This window comes from Salmo salar, chromosome 09, assembly GCF_965601325.2.
Source record: "Salmo salar chromosome 09, fSalSal1, whole genome shotgun sequence".
In the NCBI taxonomy this organism is placed as follows: Eukaryota; Metazoa; Chordata; class Actinopteri; order Salmoniformes; family Salmonidae; genus Salmo; species Salmo salar.
In genome coordinates this window covers 121,948,352-121,968,704 of record NC_138299.1, presented here as the reverse complement: position 1 = coordinate 121,968,704, position 20,353 = coordinate 121,948,352, and the positions used below count along the sequence as shown (strand labels likewise).

The following is a 20,353-nucleotide window of genomic DNA, read 5'->3' as shown; positions in this document are numbered from 1 at the left end:
AATGATGGCCTACCCCGGCCAAACCTGGATGACGCTGACCCAATTGTGCGCCGCCCTGTGGGACTCCCAATCACGGCCAGATGTGATACGGCCTGGATTCAAACCAGGGACTGTAGTGACACCTCTTGCACTGAGATGCAGTGCCTTAGACCACAGGAAAAAGTATTTAGGGTAGGCAAAATATGCAGCGTAAAGTTTGAGGTATGAGGAGAGAGTTTCAGTGATTTGTGCTGCCGGTTCTTCTCTGTATGTCATGTTGAATAATGACTGACACTCTAGTGCCTGACTCAGGCCATTCAAATCAAATCAAATCCAGATTTATTTATACAGCACATTTAAGACATGGAATGCAACGCAATGTGCTTTACAGGAAAAAACAAAACAAAAAAACCAATGAAAATAAAAGCTGAAGTATTTACTACACAACAAACGCAAGATAAAAAAAACTAAAGAATGACAAACTGAACAACTAAAAAGCAGCCAAAGGAAAAGCAAGGCTAAAAATATGCTTTAATATCTTTTTTATATATGTCCACAGTTTCGACCCCCCTCAGGTTCTTTGGCATGCTATTCCAGATGCTGGGGACATAATAACTAAAGGCTGCCTCTTCATATCTCTTGGTCCTAGGCTTTGGGATAAAGGGAAAGGGAAAGATAGTTAAAAGGCCAGTGCCAGAGGACCTTAGGGACCTACTTGGTACATAACTTAAAAGCATGTCTGACATGTATTGGGGTGCACAATCGTGGATTGATTTAAAAACCAATGGCAGAATCTTAAAATGAATTCTAAAACTCACAGTCAGCCGGTGCAGAGACCTTAAAACAGGTGTAATGTGTGCTCTCCGTCTGGTCTTGGTCAGCCATGTCTGATTGGAGAAATGTGGAAATATAATAAATTATCATAATAACAATAATCAGAACAGCAGTAGTAAATAAAAATCGTTGTGTGGACACGTTCCATACCATACAGTGCATTTGGAAAGTATTCAGACCCCTTGACTTTTCCCACATTTTGTTACGTTACAGCCTTATTCTAAAATTGATTAAATAGTTTTTTCCCCCTCATCTATCTACAACCAATATCCAATAATGACAAAGCAAACATGTTTTAGAAATTTTTGCAAATGTATTATAAATAATAAACTGAAAATTACATTTACAAAAGTATTCAGACCCTTTACTCAGTACTTTGTTGAAGCACCTTTGGCAGCGATTACAGCCTTGAGTCTTCTTGGGTATGACGCTACAAGCATGGCACACCTGTATTTGGGCAGTTTCTCCCATTCTTCTCTGCAGATCCTCTCAAGCTCTGTCAGGTTGGATGGGGAGCGACGCTGCACAGCTATTTTCAGGTCTCTCCAGAGATGTTTGATCAGGTTCAAGTCCGGGCTCTGGCTGGGCCATGCAAGGACATTCAGAGACTTGTCCTCAAGCCACTCCTGCGTTGTCTTCGCTGTGTGCTTAGGGTCATTATCCTGTTGGAAGATGAACCTTCGTCCCAGTCTGAGGTCCTGAGCGCTCTGGAGCAGGTTTTCGTTAAGGATCTCTCTGTACTTTGCTCTGTTCATCTTTACCTTGATCCTGACAAGTCTCCCAGTCCCTGTCGCTGAAAAACATCCCCACAGTATGATGCTGCCACCACCACGCTTCACCATCGGGATGGTGTCAGGTTTCCTCCAGATGTGATAATTGGCATTCAGGCCAAAGTGATCAATCTTAGTTTTATCAGTCCAGAGAATCCTTTAGGTGCCCTTTGGCAAACTCCAAGCGGACTGTCATGTGCCTTTTACTGAGGAGTGGCTTCCGTCTGGCCACTCTACCGTAAAGGCCTGATTGGTGGAGTGCTGCAGAGATGGTTGTCCTTCTGGAAGGTTCTTCCATCTCCACAGAGGAACTCTGGAGCTCTGTCAGAGTGACCATGAAGTTCTTGGTCTCCTTTCTGACCAAGGCCCTTCTCCCCCGATTGACCAGTTTGGCCGGGCGGCCAGCTATAGGAAGAGTATTGGTGGTTCCAAACTTCTTCCATTTCAGAATGATGGTGGCCACTGTATTCTTGGGGACCTTCAAAGCTGCAGAAACATTTTGGTACCCTTCCCCAGATTTGTGCCTTGTCACAATCCTGTATCGAAACTCTACGTACAATTCCTTCAACCTCCTGGCTTGCTTTTTGCTCTGACATGCACTGTCAACTGTGGGACCTTAAATAGACAGGTGTGTGTCTTTCCAAATCATGTCCAATCAATTGAATTTACCACAGGTGGACTCCAATCAAGTTGAAGAAACATCTCAAGGATGATTAATGGAAACAGGATGCACCTGAGCTGAATTTCGAGTCTCATAGAAAATGGTCTGAATACTTAGATTTGTTTATGTTTTATACATTTTCACTAATTTCTAAAAACCTTTTTTCACTGTGTCATTATGGGGTATTGTGTGTAAATTGATGAGGATTTTTTAAAATTTAATCCATTTTAGTATAAGGCTGTAAAGTAACACAATGTGGAAAAGGTCAAGGGTTCTGAATACTTTCGAATGTACTGTAACTTCCCCATACTTTTCTGAAAGGTCATGTATGCTGAACATTTCTCTGTTGTCACAGTTCAATCTGCGAATAGTTTAGTTAATACTTTCAAATTTAAGTACAGGGGGTTTGAAAACCCAACACCTTTTTGGTGTATCCCTTTCACCAATCAAATCTTTAGCTGATGTGTCTTGTGACATCTCCCTATGAATGTTCTCTCATATAAAAGTAGGCCAAAGGTACCGTGCAACACCTTTCTGATATCTCACACACCGCGTTGTATGTCTCCTAGAAGCGTATGTGTGTTACCCCTATTCCTGCCTGTGTAGTTCCTCTGTCTGCAAAAGGAAGCTTCTCCCTTCTGCCGTGCTCTCACGTATGCTCTGTATTTGCCACCATGGCACTATTGACACTCAAAGCAGAAAGAAGTGCAAGGCTAAGCAATAACAGCAAATGAGTGCACATGCACGTGCACACACGCACACATACACCGTCCCTCAGGCTTTAAAAAGGGACCTTGTGCGGTGCGTGAAAACATTAAAGAGGTGTGAAGGAGGTTGCTGTTGTGTAGATCTCATAAACACTGGGTCATGTTCATGCTTTGCAGATCACCAAATAATTGATTAAAACAAACTGTTTTGCAAAATTGGTCTACTGTAGCCTCAACAGCAATCTCTGGGGTAGCACCATGGTGTAGCTGGAGAACAGTTAGTTTCTGACCTCCTCTGGGTATATTGGTTCTCACCCCCTTCCATTGACTTACACAGTAATTATGACAACTTCCGGAGGACGTCCTCCAACATATCAGAGCTCTTGCAGCATGAACTGACATGTTGTCCACCCAATCAAAGGATCAGATAATTAATCTAGTACTGAATGCATAAGCTACAGATAGCTAGCATTGCGGTGCATAAAATGTGGTGAGTAGTTGACTCAAAGTGAGAGAAAGACAGTAGTTGAACTGTTCTGAAGAAATGTATTTCTTCAAAAATTAAGAAGCGCGCGTGCGAGAGAGAGAGGGCTATCTATATCCCTCTATAAATATACAGTGCCTTCGGAAAGTGTTCATACCCCTTGAATTTGTCCACATATTGTTACGTTACAGCCTTATGCTAAAATTTATTAAAACATTTTTAAAACTCAGCAATCTACACACAATACCCCATAATGACAAAGCGAAAAAACTGTTTTTTAGATTCTTTTGCAAAAAAACCCAAAACAACGGAAATACCTTATTTACATAGGTAATCAGAACCTTTGCTATGACACTCGAAATTGAGCTCAGATGCATCCTGTTTCAATTGATCATCCTTGAGAGTTTCTACAACTTAAATTCAATCCATTGGACATGATTTGGAAAGGCACACACGTCTATTTAAGGTCTCAAAGTTGACAGTGCATGCCAGAGCAAAAACCAAGCCATGAGGTCGAAGGAATTGTCCGTAGAGCTCCGAGACAGGATTGTGTCGAGGCACAGATCAGGGGAAGGGTACCAAACGTTTCTAAAGCATTGAAGGTCCCCAAGAACATAGTGGCCTCCATTCTTAAATGGAAGTAGTTTGGAAACACCAAGACTCTTCCTAGAGCTGGCCGCTTGGCCAAACTGAGAAATCGGGGGAGAAGGGCCTTGGTCAGGGAAGTGACCAAGAACCTGATGGTTTCTCTAACAGAGCTCTAGAATTCCTCTGTGGAGATGGGAGAATCTTACAGAAGGACAACCATCTCTGAAGCACTATGTCAATCAGGCCTTTATGGTAGAGTGGCCAGACGGAAGCCACTCCTCAGTAAGAGGCACATGACAGCCCACTTGGAGTTTGCCAAAAGGCACCTATAGACTCTCAGACCATGACAAACAAGATTCCCTCGTCTGATGAAACCAAGATTGAACTCTTTGGCCTGAATGCCATACATCACATCTGTAGGAAACCTGGCACCATCCCTACGGTGAAGCATGGTGGAGGCAGCATCATGCTGTGGGGATGTTTTCAGCGGCAGGGACCTGGAGACTAGTCAGGATCGAGGTAAAGATGACAGGAGCAAAGTACAGAGAGATCCTTGATGAAAACCTGCTCCAGAGCGCTCAGGACCTCAGACTGGGGCGAAGGTTCAACCTTCCAACAGGACAATGACCCAAAGCACACAGCCAAGACAACACAGGAGTGGCTTGAGGACAAGTCTCTGAATGTCTTTGAGTGGCCCAGCCAGAGCGAGGACGTGAACCCAATGGAACATCTCTTGAGAGACCTGAAACTGGTTGTGCAGTGACGCTCCCCATCCACCCTGACAGAGCTTGAGAGGATCTGCAGAGAAGAATGGGAGAAACTCCCCAAATACAGTTGTGCCAAACTTGTAGCATCATACCTAAGAAGAGGCAAGGTATAATCACTTCCATAGGTGCTTCAACAAAGTACTGAGTAAAGGGTCTGAATACTTATGTGAATGTCATATTTCCGTAAATTTGCTAACTTTTCTAAACCTGTTTCTGAATTGTCATTATGGGGTGTTGTGTGTGGATTGATGAGGGGACGAAATCTATTTAATCAGTTTTAGAAGAAGTCTGTAACCTAACATTTAGAAAAAGTCAAGGGGTCTAAGTACTTTCTGAAGGCACTGTATGTTTATATATATATATATATATATATTTTTTTTTTACCTAGCTAGTGAATGCAACTAGCTAGTTTAGCCTACTCAAACACCTGGCTCAAACAGAGAAGGATGCTATGTTAGCTAGCTGGCTATGACTATCCAACACTGGAACTCTTCCAAGTCAAGGTACGCTTTTGATTATATATATAAATTGATTGCCACTGGGGCCCTCTGGTGTAACTGCTAAACTGCTTGCTGTTCACTATACTGCATTGATTGTAGTTGGTTTATTAACTCGTTAGTTCTAATAGCTAGCAATGTTGACTATGACGTTAGCTGACAATGAGGTATGCTGTGTGTAGTGGTCAACGGTTATTGTATGTAGGTTTGGCTTGGAAAGGTTTTGTCACCTGGTCACAGACAGTGCTTGTATTGTGCACTGACGTCCACAAGCGAAGGGAAAAGGGGAGAGGAGGAGAGCACCAGTGGTGTAAAGTACTTCAGTAAAAATACTTTAAATTACTACTTAAGTAGTTTTTATGGGTATCTGTAGTTTACTATTTCTATTTTTGACTAGTTTTACTTCACTATATTCCTAAAGATTTTTTAAAAACTTTTTACTCCATACATTTTCCTTGACACTCAAAAGTACTCATTACATTTTGATTGTTTAGCAGGACCGTAAAATCCTCCAATTCATTCACTTATCAATAAAACATCCCTGGTCATCCCCACTGCCTCAGATCTGGTGGACTCACTAAACACACATGCTTCGTTTGTAAATGATGTCTCAGCGTTGGAGTGTGCCCCTGGCTATCCATAAATAAAAATAAAAAATATAAAAGGGTGCCTTCTGTTTTGCTTAATATAAGGACTTTGAAAGGATTTATACTTTTGATACTAAAGAATATTTTAGCAATTACATTTACTTTTGATACTTAAGTACATTTAAGACTTTTACTCAAGTAATATTTTACTGGGTGACTTTCACTTTCTATTAAGCCATCTTTACTTTTACTCAAGTATGACTATTGAGTACTTTTTCCACCACTGGAAAGCGTGTAGATGCGAGAAGGAATCATACAACGAGAAAGTGAACTGTAATTGCGGTGATCAGGGGTACATTCATTCCGCCGATTCTGTTGAAAAACTTTTCTTAAACGGAAGAAAACGGAAATAAATGGGGATAAGTATACCTGAATTTGTCCAATAAAAACTCTTGTTTGCAACTGTTGGACTAATGATTACACCCTAGATCAGCTAGATGCAGGCAACAGTGTGCAAAGCGTTACTGAATGTATTACTGTCTGGATAACTCAACATTTTCTCTCGACCTGTATAGCAACCTCATGATGGGTATAGGGACATTTGAGTGTCATGTAGTAAACTAAACCTATTGATGTTACATTGAGCTGGGTGAATGGAATATGAATGACAGTCATCCAATATGCTGTAATAGAAATAAGGCCATGCTCATTAAAAAAAATATTGTCCTCCCTCATCTTAAACGGCACTGACCGCCTCTGGTATGTACCGATAGAAAAACTAAAATCTGACACAGTTACTTTTATAACTGAGACATTAACATTCAGCTGACATTGTCCCTCTCTTGCAATTCCCTAATTTAAGAGCAGGTTTTTTTTCAGGGGCAGCAATCAATTCAGAATCTAAACCTATCCGATTCCATGCATAAATATTTCCCTTCATCGAAACTTGGATATAGTCCACTCCTCTTATCCATCTACCAGTGACTTCTACACCCGGTGCCCATGGACACTAAAGTTTATCCATGATTGTGAAGTGCAAATATTGCTCTGTAAAATACACTCTGCCCTCAAAGGGCATAGCCGTGGGTTTATGTCAGGGCTGGTGTGAGTTCAGATTCAAGGGCTTCCACATCAAAGCAGGGCACCGGTGTGTTTTCAGCACTACATCAAACCCCTCACTGAATATGCCTCTTTTTTAAAAGGGGAGGGTTAATCTGAGCAATAATCCACACATCAAACGTCCCGGGCCACGTGAGAGAGACCCAAGATCCTGGGATTATTTCTGATGAAATCCGCTTTAAGAAGGTAAACCTCCCCAGTCAGCCCGATTGTTTTGGCTGTGCTTGGGTTGTACGTAGTTATGTGAGAGTGAAATCTCCTGAATCCGAACCAAAACTCAGGCCTCCTGTTGTCCAAACCTTGGCAAGCCAAGCCATCCGAGTAGAATGCTACAGAGAGGTCCGGAAAAGGGACTTAAACAATCACCTCTATCTGGGATAAGGGTGTATTACACTTGAGTCAGTTCTACATTATCAGAGAAGTTCATGCCATGGCACGCATAGAAGAAATACATCTGACTGCTCTGGAGGCTTTAGTTTTGAGCTGCTCTTAAAGTTTGTGAGGATTTAAAATGGGAGTTATCAGGGTCAGGAAGGGTAATAAGCAAGAAGCCAAAGAGCATCGGAGTAATGCTGTGACGCAGGCTGCGGTTGTGTTAATGGGTGATATCTGCACAGTTAATCCATGTGTTTGCACAGGCCAATCTCTGTTGTTTTGGATGGCAAACAACAGTACTAGAATTTAGTAGCTCTGACAACCTGTTCACATTAGTTCTTCTCAATGTGGGTACATCTGACTTTTTCAGATAGGGAACTGGAAAATGTCTGTATGGCCCTTTGATGTGGTGTAAATGATCTTCCACCTACACATCTTTTCTGAATTGTTACAAAATCTAAAACTTTCTTTGTCTTGGTATGTAGGTCATATCTTTCTAAAGTGAGCTTAAAAATGCCCAGGTTGAAATGTGTGGATCATGGACTTTTTCAACTTGCCCTTAACACCACACAGCATTGTACCATCTGACATACAAAGGAATCGCTTTTTGAAGTGACAACTTCATAAGGTGTAATTATTTCAATTAGATGAGCAATGTGTTTAATCTTTTGATCAAAACCTTACTTGACTTTCAATAAAGCATGATTATGTAATCTGCGTGTGAGGTTTTATGTCTTTGTGTGTGTCATTGAAAACCGTAGTATGAAAACATCTAGAAGGAATATTGAGGTGTGTCGTCCATTGAGCAAAAACCACATGCCAACATTATTACATTTGACATTTTAATCATTTAAACGACTCTCTTATCCAGAACGGCTTACAGTTACAGTGGGGCAAAAAAGTATTTAGTCAGCCACCAATTGTGCAAGTTCTCACACTTACAAAGATGAGAGAGGCCTGTAATTTTCATCATAGGTACACGTCAACTATGACAGACAAAATGAGAAAAAAATTCCAGAAAATCACATTGTAGGATTTTTAATGAATTTATTTGCAAATTATGGTGGAAAATAAGTATTTGGTCACCTACAAACAAGCAGATTTCTGGCTCTCACAGACCTGTAACTTCTTCTTTAAGAGGCTCCTCTGTCCTCCACTTGTTACCTGTATTAATGGCACCTGTTTGAACTTGTTATCAGTATAAAAGACACCTGTCCACAACCTCAAACAGTCACACTCCAAACTCCACTATGGCCAAGACCAAAGAGCTGTCAAAGGACACCAGAAACAAAATTGTAGACCTGCACCAGGCTGGGAAGACTGATTTTGAGTGAAAACCTCCTTCCATCAGCAAGGGCATTGAAGATTCCTAATCATAACAGATCAGCTACTGGTCATTCTGAAATAACCTCTCGAGTTCTCTCGTCTTTAAACGGTCAGGCTGAAACATGAGTCAGTCCGGCCCTGGTAGATACAACGACAACTAAAAGTCCTAATATAATACAGTTTCTCCCCAACCACATTATTCTCCCTCTTCCTCCTTGACCTTTCTCTTCTTTTTCTTCTACCGTGGCTGGGTCTTTCAGCATGACAATGATCCCAAACACACCGCCTGGGCAACGAAGGTGTGGCTTCGTAAGAAGCATTTCAAGGTCCTGGAGTGGCCTAGCCAGTCTCCAGATCTCAACCCCATAGAAAATCTTTGGAGGGAGTTGAAAGTCCGTGTTGCCCAGCGACAGCCCCAAAACATCACTACTCTAGAGGAGATCTGCATGGAGGAATGGGCCAAAATACCAGCAACAGTGTGTGAAAACCTTGTGAAGACTTACAGAAAACGTTTGACCTGTGTCATTGCCAACAAAGGGTATATAACAAAGTATTGAGATAAACTTTTGTTAATTACCAAATACTTATTTTCCACCATAATTTGCAAATAAATTCATAAAAAATCCTACAATGTGATTTTCAGGATTTTTTTTTCTCATTTTGTCTGTCATAGTTGAAGTGTACCTATGATGAAAATTACAGGCCTCTTATCTTTTTAAGTGGGAGAACTTGCACAATTGGTGGCTGACTAAATACTTTTTTGCCCCACTGTAGTGCATTCATCTACAGATAGCTAGGTGGGACAACCACATATCACAGTCATAGTAAGTACATTTTCCCTCAAATTAGCTATCAGCAAAGTCGATGCTAATAAGGGGAAACAAATCCAAGTGCGAATTGCTTTGTTTGGGGGGGGGGGTGCGAGGAGCGGTACTGTGGAATTATTTAAGATATTATTTAAGAAGAGTTAGGGTTTCATGTTTTCGGAAGATTGGCAGGGACTCTGCTGTCCTAGCTTCAGGGGGAAGTTGGTTCCACCATTGGGGTGGGCAAAGAGACCAGAGGTGACAGAATGGAGAACTTTGGTTGGGGTGTAGGGTTTGAGTATAGCTTTAAGGTAGGGAGGGGCAGTTCCTCTTGCTGCTCCGTAGGCAAGTTGTAGATGCGTGCTTCGGCTGGAAGCCAGTGGAGTGTGTGGAGGAGCGGGGTGAGATGGGAAAACTTGGGAAGGTTGAACAACAGGTGGGCTGCAGCGTTCTGGATAAATTGCAGGGGTTTGAAGAGATGCGTGTCGCAACCTGGGTGTCAGAAGGAGGGAAGGAGAAAAGTAGTAGAGTGTCGTCTGAATAACAATGATAGGAGAGACCATGTAAGGATATGATGGAGGAAAGATATTTTATCATGTCACATAGCAGGTGCAACCTGTTTCTGTTGGCAGAAGGCAGGAAGTCACACAGTTGGCAGAGAGAGAGAGAGAGAGAGAGAGAGAGAGAGAGAGACGGAGAGAGAGAGGGAGAGAGAGAGAGAGAATGTTTCTTGCTGTTTGGCTGTCTTCACTCTTCTTGAACCAGTTTTAGAGAAAACAGATGAGCCTCTAATATCCCTAGCTAGTTGAGTCGAGCCGTGATGTTGCATGTCACGTTGTCTATTTTGTACATTTAATGAGCTGTAAGAAAAGTGAAAAGGTCTGATAATTCAAATCATGATACATTGAAAATGGTATGTGTGCCGAGTTCGCTAATTTGCAGGGTAATTTAGGTTAGAAATGGTTTCTGACACATCTTCTCAGCTTTATACTGGTCTGGTACAAATTCATTGGGAATTATTGAGAGAAAGGATATAGGCCTACTAAACAATCTTAGCAATGACATGTCACTATAAATATTTGTATACTGAAGACTTGGGCCAACTAGGGAAGTGACTCATGATATACTTTGAGGTCAACCAAAAACCATTTGTTGGGCAAGTGAGAATTTCCTTTGAAAAGAAATGTCTTGCATTTTGTCCACTTATCAGGTCTCCTGTGTTTTGGCTGGCAAGAGAGATGGGAAATGCATAGAGGCTTCTCCTTTCCTTTCCTCTCTCCTCGTCTCTCAGTGGGGCCCGTTTGGGGGCTTAGTCACTTGGGTGTGAATCAGAGGCCGCATTTGCACCGAACAAAGTGACTCACCCTGCTGCCTTAAGTCATAGGAATGCACGCAATGCAGGCTGCAAGATGGCCGCCTCTGGGCTGGCTGCATACGGACTCCAGCTGAGAGAGGTTTAGGTTTGACTCCCTCACTGCCAGAGAATTCCCCCCTCTGCCCTTCTCTTTATCCCCCTTCAGTCACACTGATTTGGTACACCGTTTTAAACAGGTTGATTAATGTCTTCAGAACCAGATAGCTTTGACTGATGCTTATGTTTAACCCAGAATTCCTTGCATAGTTTTGAGGTTGATAATAACCTGCATATGAACAAATTACAAATGTTTGGCTTTTTTTTGTCACTCATGTCATGCTTTTTTAACAACCTATTTACCTCTTAATGTTATGACAGTAAAACCCTATTTGTATGCCTACATACACTTACCATTCAAAAGTTTGGGGTCACTTAGAAATGTCCTTGTTTTTGAAAGAAAAGCACATTTTTTGTCCATTAAAATAACATCAAATTGATCAGAAATATAGGGTAGACATTGTTAATGTTGGAAATGACTATTGTAGGTGGAAATGGCAGATTTGTTATGGAATCTCTACATAGGCGTAGAGGCCCATTATCAGCAACCGTCATTCCTGTGTTCCAATGGCACGTTGTGGTAACTAATCCAAGTTAATCATTTTAAAAGGCTAATTGATCATTAGAAAACCCTTTTGCAATTATGTTAGCACAGCTGAAAACTGGTGTTCTGATTAAAGAAGCAATAAAACTGGCCTTCTTTGGACTAGTTGAGTATATGGAGCATCAGCATTTGTGGGTTTGATTATAGGCTCAAAATGGCCAGAAACAAAGAACTTTCTTCTGAAACTTGTCAGCCTATTCTTATTCTGAGAAATGAAGGCTATTCCATGCGAGAAATTGCCAAGAAACTGAAGATCTGGTACAACGCTGTCTACTACTCCCTTCACAGAACAGCCCAAATTGGCTCTAACCAGAATAGAAAGAGGACTGGGAGGCCTCGATGCACATCTGAACAAGAGGACAAGTACATTAGAGTGTCTAGTTTGAGAAACAGACGCCTCACAAGTCCTCAACTGGCAGCTTCATTAAATAGTACCAGCAAAACACCAGTCTCAAAGTCAACAGTGAAAAGGTGACGCCGGGATGCTGGCCTTGTAGGCAGAGTTGCAAAGAAAAGCCATATCTCAGACTGGCCAATAAAAAGAAAAGAACACAGACACTGGACAGAGGAACTCTGCCTAGAATGCCAGCATCCCGGAGTCACCTCTTCACTGTTGACGTTGAGACTGGTGTTTTGCTGGTACTATTTAATGAAGCTGCCAGTTGAGGACTTGTGAGGCATCTGTTTCTCAAACTAGACACTCTAATGTACTTGTCCTCTTGCTCCGTTGTGCACCGGGGCCTCCCAGTCCTCTTTCTATTCTGGTTAGAGCCAGTTTGCGCTGTTCTGTGAAAGGAGTAGTACGCAGCGTTGTACGAGATCTTCAGTGGGCCTCCGTACACCTAATGGGCCTCCGCACCGAATCGGCCTCCGTATATAGATATTCCAAATCAGCTGTTTCCAGCAATTTTATGTTATTTTAATGGACCAAAAAAAATAGCTTTTCTTTCAAAATCAAGGAAATTTCTAAGTGACCCCAAACTTTTGAACGGTACTGTATGTTGGCCCAGAGCTCAAAGTACCCCAAATGTTGTAGAAATGTAAACAGTAGTGATAGTGTTATACAGTATTAGCGATAGGGATTTAATTTCTGAAAAAGTTAATGACAAGGTCACACATCAAGACTAGTGAAATTGATGTATATGTTAGGTGTAATTATGTACCTTCAGTCATCAGGCGAATGCTGAACAATATTTTATCACTTTCTGTTAAGATCATCAAGCCTTTCATACTGAGAGAGCTTTCATGAGAGGTTCAAGCCCCTTTTAAAGGGAGGAAGTGGTCTGGGGAATGTTCAGACTTTTCTTGGAGTATCCTTTTCCGTATGAAATGCAGTCCAGGCTTTCCCACATGTTTTTCATTTCCTTCCTTGTTTTTTCTTCTCTGCCCGTCATCTGGAAGCCCTTCTCATTTGTTAGTGAAATATAGCTGAGCGGTGTTAGTAACAGGCCCAGTTAGAGCAACTGGAGACGCAAGGAGACGTCGCGCAGTGGGTCCTGTCAAACAATCGCCAGATGTTGGGAGGGGAGGCGGACCAAGACCCTAGGCTTGGGCCTACAACAAGGAGGGGTGTGGTAGTGGGCTAAATGTTGTGCTTTGGCCTACTGGAGGTGTATGATAATGGGACAAAGGCTAGGGCCTGGGCCTATGGAGGGGTGTGGTAGTAATGGAGGGAATGAGTCAGTCTTACTCTGCTCCAATTTATGTCATTAGTCATTAGGGGTATGGAAGTTAAATAAAATTGTTTATTATTAAATTCTTAGCTGATTTTAACAAAGTGGTTTCAACAAGGGGCACTCTACTGTCAGGCTGTCATGAAGTTTAGTCAAACCTGTTCAAAGAAATAATCTGCTGAAGAAATTGTGTGGTTACCAACTTTGCATTCATGATTTATATTTCAAATGTGTATTTATACATTTCTATTAGAAATGTGCTGTATTTGAAAGCTTCCACACGTAATAGAACGTTCCTGGTTTCTATTGTGTTTGTAAAGTCAGCAAAAAAAACTATGAAAGTTTTCCATTCCCCAGAGAACATATCACAATTCCTTCAGCTCATTCCTCTGGCTGAAAGCTCAGGCCATGTGTTGAAAACGTCTCCAGGGAGATGCCATTCAAACTATGCTGTTCTGCTCCCCACCCACACTATCCTCAACTCTTATCAAGAAGAACTATGAAGAGCCTAGGACTTAAGCAAAACATCTGTAGTCCTAGATCAGTGAGGAGGAAGGTGAGAGCTGCATTCTTGCCCTGTGGAGGTGAGGTCCATTGGAGGAGAGATCTGCTGCTCGATTGGTGAGTTTTCTTTTCAATCAAGCTGCCAAGAGCATAAAACAGCTAGCGTGGCCAAGAGTACATCCACAGGTTTCTAAGAATTCTGACAATTCCAAGAAAGAGTGATTGACACACTTGCTGTAAGAACACCCACTAATTACCCTCTTAACGATAAATATTTTGTGATTCTAAACCTTAGGTTCCCACAGCCTAAAAATAACTGGCAGTTTAAAATCAAGGGGGTAGGTGATCTCTTTTCAACCTGACCTTGTTTCTTCACAAGTTCACCACTTTGTTTCCACTGGATGTACATTAGAAGCTTCCATGGCAAAAACATCCAGAAACATACCACTGCTAACGTTAACTCAGTCTACCAATGTTTTGGCAATGATGGGCGTAACTAATGTTTGATTTGAACCGGTAATGTGAAACTTTTTACATCTTTTATTAATTACGTCATTTACAAGTGGACTTTTCAGCCTGTGTTCTTTTTATGCTCATATTGTGGAAGAACCCAAAGCTTGCATGACCAGTGTTTTTGACAAAACTTAACCCCCCTCCTATAACTACTTGTTGTTGCTATCTACTGAATCACTGCTGAAAATCAGGTTGTCCGCCATTCCTTCGCTGTGTTGTCACAGTATTGCTTATTCTGCCTATCAACAGTGCTTCTTTGTCAAATGGGCACTGGAAACATAAGGAAGTTATTTAAAAGAATAACACCCCACAAAGCGTGCTATCATTCACAGCATCTAAACATTTTAATTGTCTGCTATGTTGTCACTAACATTAAGTCAATCCATTTGTCTTCTTTTGTTCCCTCACAGATGAATCCATCTGCAGTGCCTAAACCAAAGTGAAACAGAGTCACATGAGGCGGAATGAACAAGGAGTGAACACGGAGGCCTAGTCATAGGCAACAATGACTCAGACCTAGAGGACCCAATTTACCCACCCGCTAGCTCTGAGACAAATACTCATTCTTCTCCATATTCACAACTATTTCGGCACATAACTTCACATTCTGAGAACTTGGTTTACCACTTCTCAAAAGTGCCATGAGTTGTGTTGTATAGTATAAGAATATGGACCAAGAACAAATCTTGTTTTTGATTAGGATACAGGTTCATACCGTTCCCACACGTGAAGAGTGAGAACAACATGAGTAAGATATTGGTACAGAGCCAATATTGGGCCTTCTTCAGCTCTTAAAGGGAAAAAATAACCCTTGTGGTCAACCAAACTACAAATATTTGCCTGGCGCGGTTTGCTGTAGTCATCACAATTCTTTGGTGGCAAATGTAGTTGCTTTTTCCTTTTAGGTTCTAGATAACAATTGTTTTTAAAGAGTGCACCACAAATCATGTCGTCACAAAGCTGATTGGGGGAACAAGGGCCAGTGTGACAGAGGTTTGCTGTAGTCATCACAATTCTTTGGTGGCAAATGAAGCCTTGTTTTTTCCATTTGCTATTGACGATAAGACACACATCTTTATCTCATCCTCAAATATGATAGATAACATTTCCATAACACAATGAAATAGGACAAACCTGAGTAAACCTGAGGAGCAATTGGTTATACATCACAAGGCAGGCACCTGATTGGTAGATTTATAAGTAGCGTCATAAATAACGACATCATACGATATCGTCTGATTGGTGGAATAATGGCCAGTGTGAGTCCCTGGTTTACAGCCTTACCCCTAGGCGTGTGTTGTGCCATGAGACAGGACTGATTTATGGAGCTGTCTTTGATTGGGCAAGTCTCTAAGCTGGTGAAACAGGTTATACTGTCCCACAGCAGGGACAGAACACATCAGAGTTTTACCTGGAAGTCCGGGTGGGGCACAGGTAGGGACGAGGCCCCACATGACACAAAATCCACAGGACAACAATGAATCACCTGTCAAAATGTCCCAGTGATATTCGATCTAGAGTACTCAACCTAAGCATGATGAAACCATGCAGATTACTACATTGTTCCAATGGAAAAGTTCACAAATTTGCAAAGTAGTTTCTTTATGTCATGTGTCACAATTCATCGTCCCTCAACAATAGTGGGAGAAGCATTCCTTGTCATACTATTTTCAAATATTGAACTCTGTGACTGAGTTAAAATAGCTGTCAAGACCTAGTACACCCTATTGAACCACTCGCACATTTCAGGTCAGGATAGTGAATGGTGGGGATGCGGCAGAGGCTTCATACAGGTAATAACACACAGACAAACACGCACGAGCACAAACAACTGACCTTTACGCTGGTAATGTTCTCTCAGTAACAAAAATAAATAAATCCATTAAATAATTATGTCAGCATTACTACCATTCCTGGAAAGAATGAATCTACTTATACTCCAGTGACTTGCATTTTGAAGCCAACCTGTTCACATTAATTCTTGCCTCAAGGCCCCTTTACACAAGGCAACAAATGATTGCATGGAAATGTTGAATAGTAAGGTCAAGTGGACTAAATGACTAAAGTTCTGTCTTTTTGTTGGGTGACCGTGGTTTATTCCATGTTCTGTCTCTGTTGTCTATTCAGACAACCCGCACCCTATTTCAAATAGATTGTCCCATCCAGTCACTGATATTTAGAAAACTGGAAAGACAAGCTTAGCTTACTGTAAATCTTGCATTCCCAGACTGAAATACGGTGTATATAAATAATGGTAAAATATTTGTACGGTATATACACTGAGTATACAAAACACGCTCTTTCCATGACAGACTGACCAGGTGAATCCAGGAGGAAGCTATGTTCCCTTATTGATGTCACTTGTTAAATCCACTTTAAATCAGAGTAGATGAAAGGGAGGAAACAGGTTAAAGAAGGATTTTTAAGCCTTGAGACAAATGAGACATGGATTGCGTGTGTGCCATTCAAGAGGTGAATGGGCAAGGCAAAAGATTTAAGTGCCTTTGAACGATTTATGCCAGGCACACCAGTTTGTGTCAAGAATTTCAACGCTGCTGGGTTTTCCACGCTCAAACAGTTTCCCGTGTGTATCAAAAATGGTCCACAACCCAATGGACATCCAGCCAACTTGACACAACTGTGGGAACCATTGGAGTCAACATGGGCCAGTATCCCTGTGTACTGCTTTCGACACCTTGTAAGGGGGGAGGGGGGGGAAGTGCAACTCAATATTAGGAAGGTGTTCCTAACATTTGGTGTACTCAGTATGTCAGACACAATACTAAGGGGATGTACTACACATCTGAGTGTGCACTAGCTGGTGCTAGGTCACAATGTTGACCGCTGTTACGAATCCCTTTGGCCCTGCAGTCTAGGGGTGGGATGGAAACGAGACCCGTAACATAACTCATGCAAATTATAACAGTGAAAAGGAACAGTGAGAACAAAAACCACAGACAACTTAAGTCTACCATCAAACACTCATGGTTTATTTTTAAACACACGGTAAAGGGGGGCAGGAAAAGGGGCTGAGCTGGACCCAAGGAAAGAAATAATAAGTATTCCAAAAATACCCCTAAGCTAGTCTACCTGCTTCAACAACAGCTAGCTCACTAACCAATAAAATACAGTGGGTGGTCCACCCAGTTCTAACTAGTGTTCTTTAGACAATATTTACCTACGGGTAGTGTATGCCCGTGGGCGACTTGTCTTCGTACCCCCTTTTCCCACCATCAAACAAACAGTCAAACACCAAAACAATACTCACTGGCTAATGGACAAAGTGACATGTAGTTGCAAAAACAAAAGAGGGATCTCCAGAGAGAACTGATTGGGATACTTTTAAACCAAGGAAAAGGGGATGTGATTGGGTAAGATAAAAGGAGCAGGTGTGTCTTCAGATTAGCGACTGATTGGTGACAGATTGGTGACTGATTGGCGGCACTTGTGAATAGGGCAGAAGGAAAGAAAACACACACACACACAGGATACACACACAGGATATCTGTATCCGTAACAACCGCCATTAGAACGTTTCAGTCGACTTGTTTCACTTGACCTGCGCTGCGGGCCACATGTCTTAACTACGTGTCCGACTCTCCGTCTCTCTCTTTCCCTCTGCCTCTCACCCATACACACACGTACAACCTCGCACATACTCATAGACGACGTTCATACTTTGTAGCTTTAAAGATTGAGCCGTTACCTCATGAAGCCTTGTGTGTGCAGTGTTTGTTTGCAACGTAATGTAGGTGAGGGAAGAGCAGAGGCGGCTCTGCAGGTTGTTCAAGGTGCGGTTTGTGGTGTAAGTCTCCCACAGCTGTGAGCTACTAGGGTGTTGTTCACCATTCACTCACCAAACCTCCTCACAAGCCTTATTTCCCACCCTTTGGGGACAAACACTGTCCAGCATTTTTTCTGACTCTGTTTTCCCAGGCCTTCGGCCAAGTGTTTGCGGAGTGAGTTTGTGTTTCTGCCTGTTAGTAATAACAGCCCTCAGATTTCTAAATGTGGCCAGTATCACAGCTGGCTGAAAGGGGAGAGCTGTGGGCAGAGAGTGTTGGAAGGGGGTGGGGATGGGGGAGGTTTCTTTACATGTAAGGTTGTGTCAGAGCCCTGGATGTTGTGCTAGTGTATGCTAAATACATACTACACAATCAGTAGTAGATCTATAGTAGAAAGAAGAATAACACAGGAAAAGGTTCTCAGTGCAGTACCTGTTATAATAACACAATAGAACCAAAGGGGAAACCATGCTAGTAATGATGCCGTACAGATTAACAAAGAGCAGACAAAGGAAAACATGACCAACTCAGTTAAATATCAATTTATCCTTATCAATGGTCATTTTTAGCTCATGGGTCGAATCAGTGAAGGAGATTTGCAGACTTTACCCTTCACCCATAAAACAATCATAGGACCTGAGTAATGTTTTACCACAGATGGAGGGAAAGAGACTTCCTGAATGAAAGTTCTGTCTCAAAAAGGCTACATGGTTCTTTAGGCGTTTCCACCGACAAAATAATTTATAGATTGACGGAATTCAGAGACAATCAATTTAGGCATTGCTAACGCTCACCTGATTTGGCAAGGTGCAGGTGGCGAGGTGTAAGCTGGCCAATGTTAACAATAAACCTATGGGACAAGTGACAGCTCATCGAAATACATTATTTTACACCTCTGTAGTTCTAGGCCAGTTGTTGTGTAGGCAAGCTTATCTGCCATGTGTAAATGTGAAGATACTACTACTTCTACCAATAGGTGTGTGTCTTTTATGGCTTAGCTGGTAGTGCAATTGATTTGAAATCCAAGTCAGTGGTTAATGTTTAGTAGGCCAGACAACCTCAGGCTGCCCTCATTCTAATTGACGTAGGACTCAATTTCTCACTTTATTGTACCTTTTATTAGGTCTGTACACTCTGCCCGCTGTACTGTAAAGGCTCTCTGACGTCAATGTCTGTGCTTGGCCTGAATACTGTTAGGCAAACAGCCTTTGGACTGTGTAGAGGAAGAACTGCACACTTCCTCTGTATTCTTGCCTTGCCGTTAGCCTGTGGTACTCCGTATTGTATTATAGTATAATGGCACTAAAACCTTTTTTATGGCACACTGGAATAATTCAGTGTTGATCGATCAGTCTTTTATTTAATCCTAGATGCAGGGACCATCTCAAAATGGGAAATGTTCTCATTCATAATTGAGACGAATGTACCTGCTTAAACTTAAACTGAGGTTTGATTAAAGACTTATGCTGGCTACACAGTATCTAGACATGACCACTATTTACACTGCACTGGTCAAAGCTGGCCTGGGCCCGGGTGGAAACTGCACACCCTCGTAGCGGTACCTTGGTTTTTCTTCTTCTTACCTTTACGTCATGGTGTCTCCATTCTCGCCTGTTGGTGTGAAGCGCACGTTACCAGTACAACCACAACATCCTGTCCATGCAGACTGTTGTTGACTGCTCAGGGAGCTGTGCAGAGGGGCGGCTGCTGATTTTAGGCATGCTAATAAGATGCGTGGGAGTGTTAACTGCACGCGCAAACACGGTCTAATGAGAACAGAAAAGTCCTTATGCGCAGCATGGGTTTGACTCTATTTTGATGTAATACCAGTATGTGCGGTGGCCTGAGTTTAGTAAGTAAATGTGGTCCCTTTTTAGTGTCATAATGGCTGGCTTTGACTAGTCAGCAAGCACCATTTGGGTCAGTATGAACACGGTTCATCTTTGCACTGGTTGAGCAAATGTTTTTTCATCTGTCTGATCACTTCTGAGAACATGACTGCATCAGGTGCAGTGTGAAGGTTACATAGTGTGGGAAGTAGAGCAGGTTGTGAAAGCATGTACACATGCATTGTTCATGCCTGTGTGACTCCACCAACCACAGTCTGACAGACAGTGTGTCTTAGAAACTGGAAAGTCAAAGTGCTTTCCTGCTGAGCGTGTTCACACAACACAAACCTATCACCATCTGACCCATACACCTATTCTTCTAGATTCATCTATAGGCTATACAACAACCAAATAATTTCCCATTTAATACATGTTCATTATCAAAGCTTTATCAAGGTATCAAACTCACTATCTATTGGACAACTGTTGTAGTTAACTTCTAACTAGTGACTCATTCCACTCAATACCATTTAT

The 20,353-nt window shown here is 42.0% G+C and overlaps 1 long non-coding RNA gene across 1 annotated transcript; it reads right to left on the bottom strand.

Moving 5' to 3' along the window:
* Window positions 1-348: 348 nt before the first annotated feature.
* Window positions 349-19,665, bottom strand: LOC145857983 (uncharacterized). Its single transcript, XR_014378686.1, has 3 exons — window positions 19,574-19,665; window positions 798-866; window positions 349-629 (listed from the first exon to the last, which is right to left on the bottom strand). It is a non-coding gene; the product is annotated as an uncharacterized LOC145857983 (long non-coding RNA).
* Window positions 19,666-20,353: the final 688 nt, after the last annotated feature.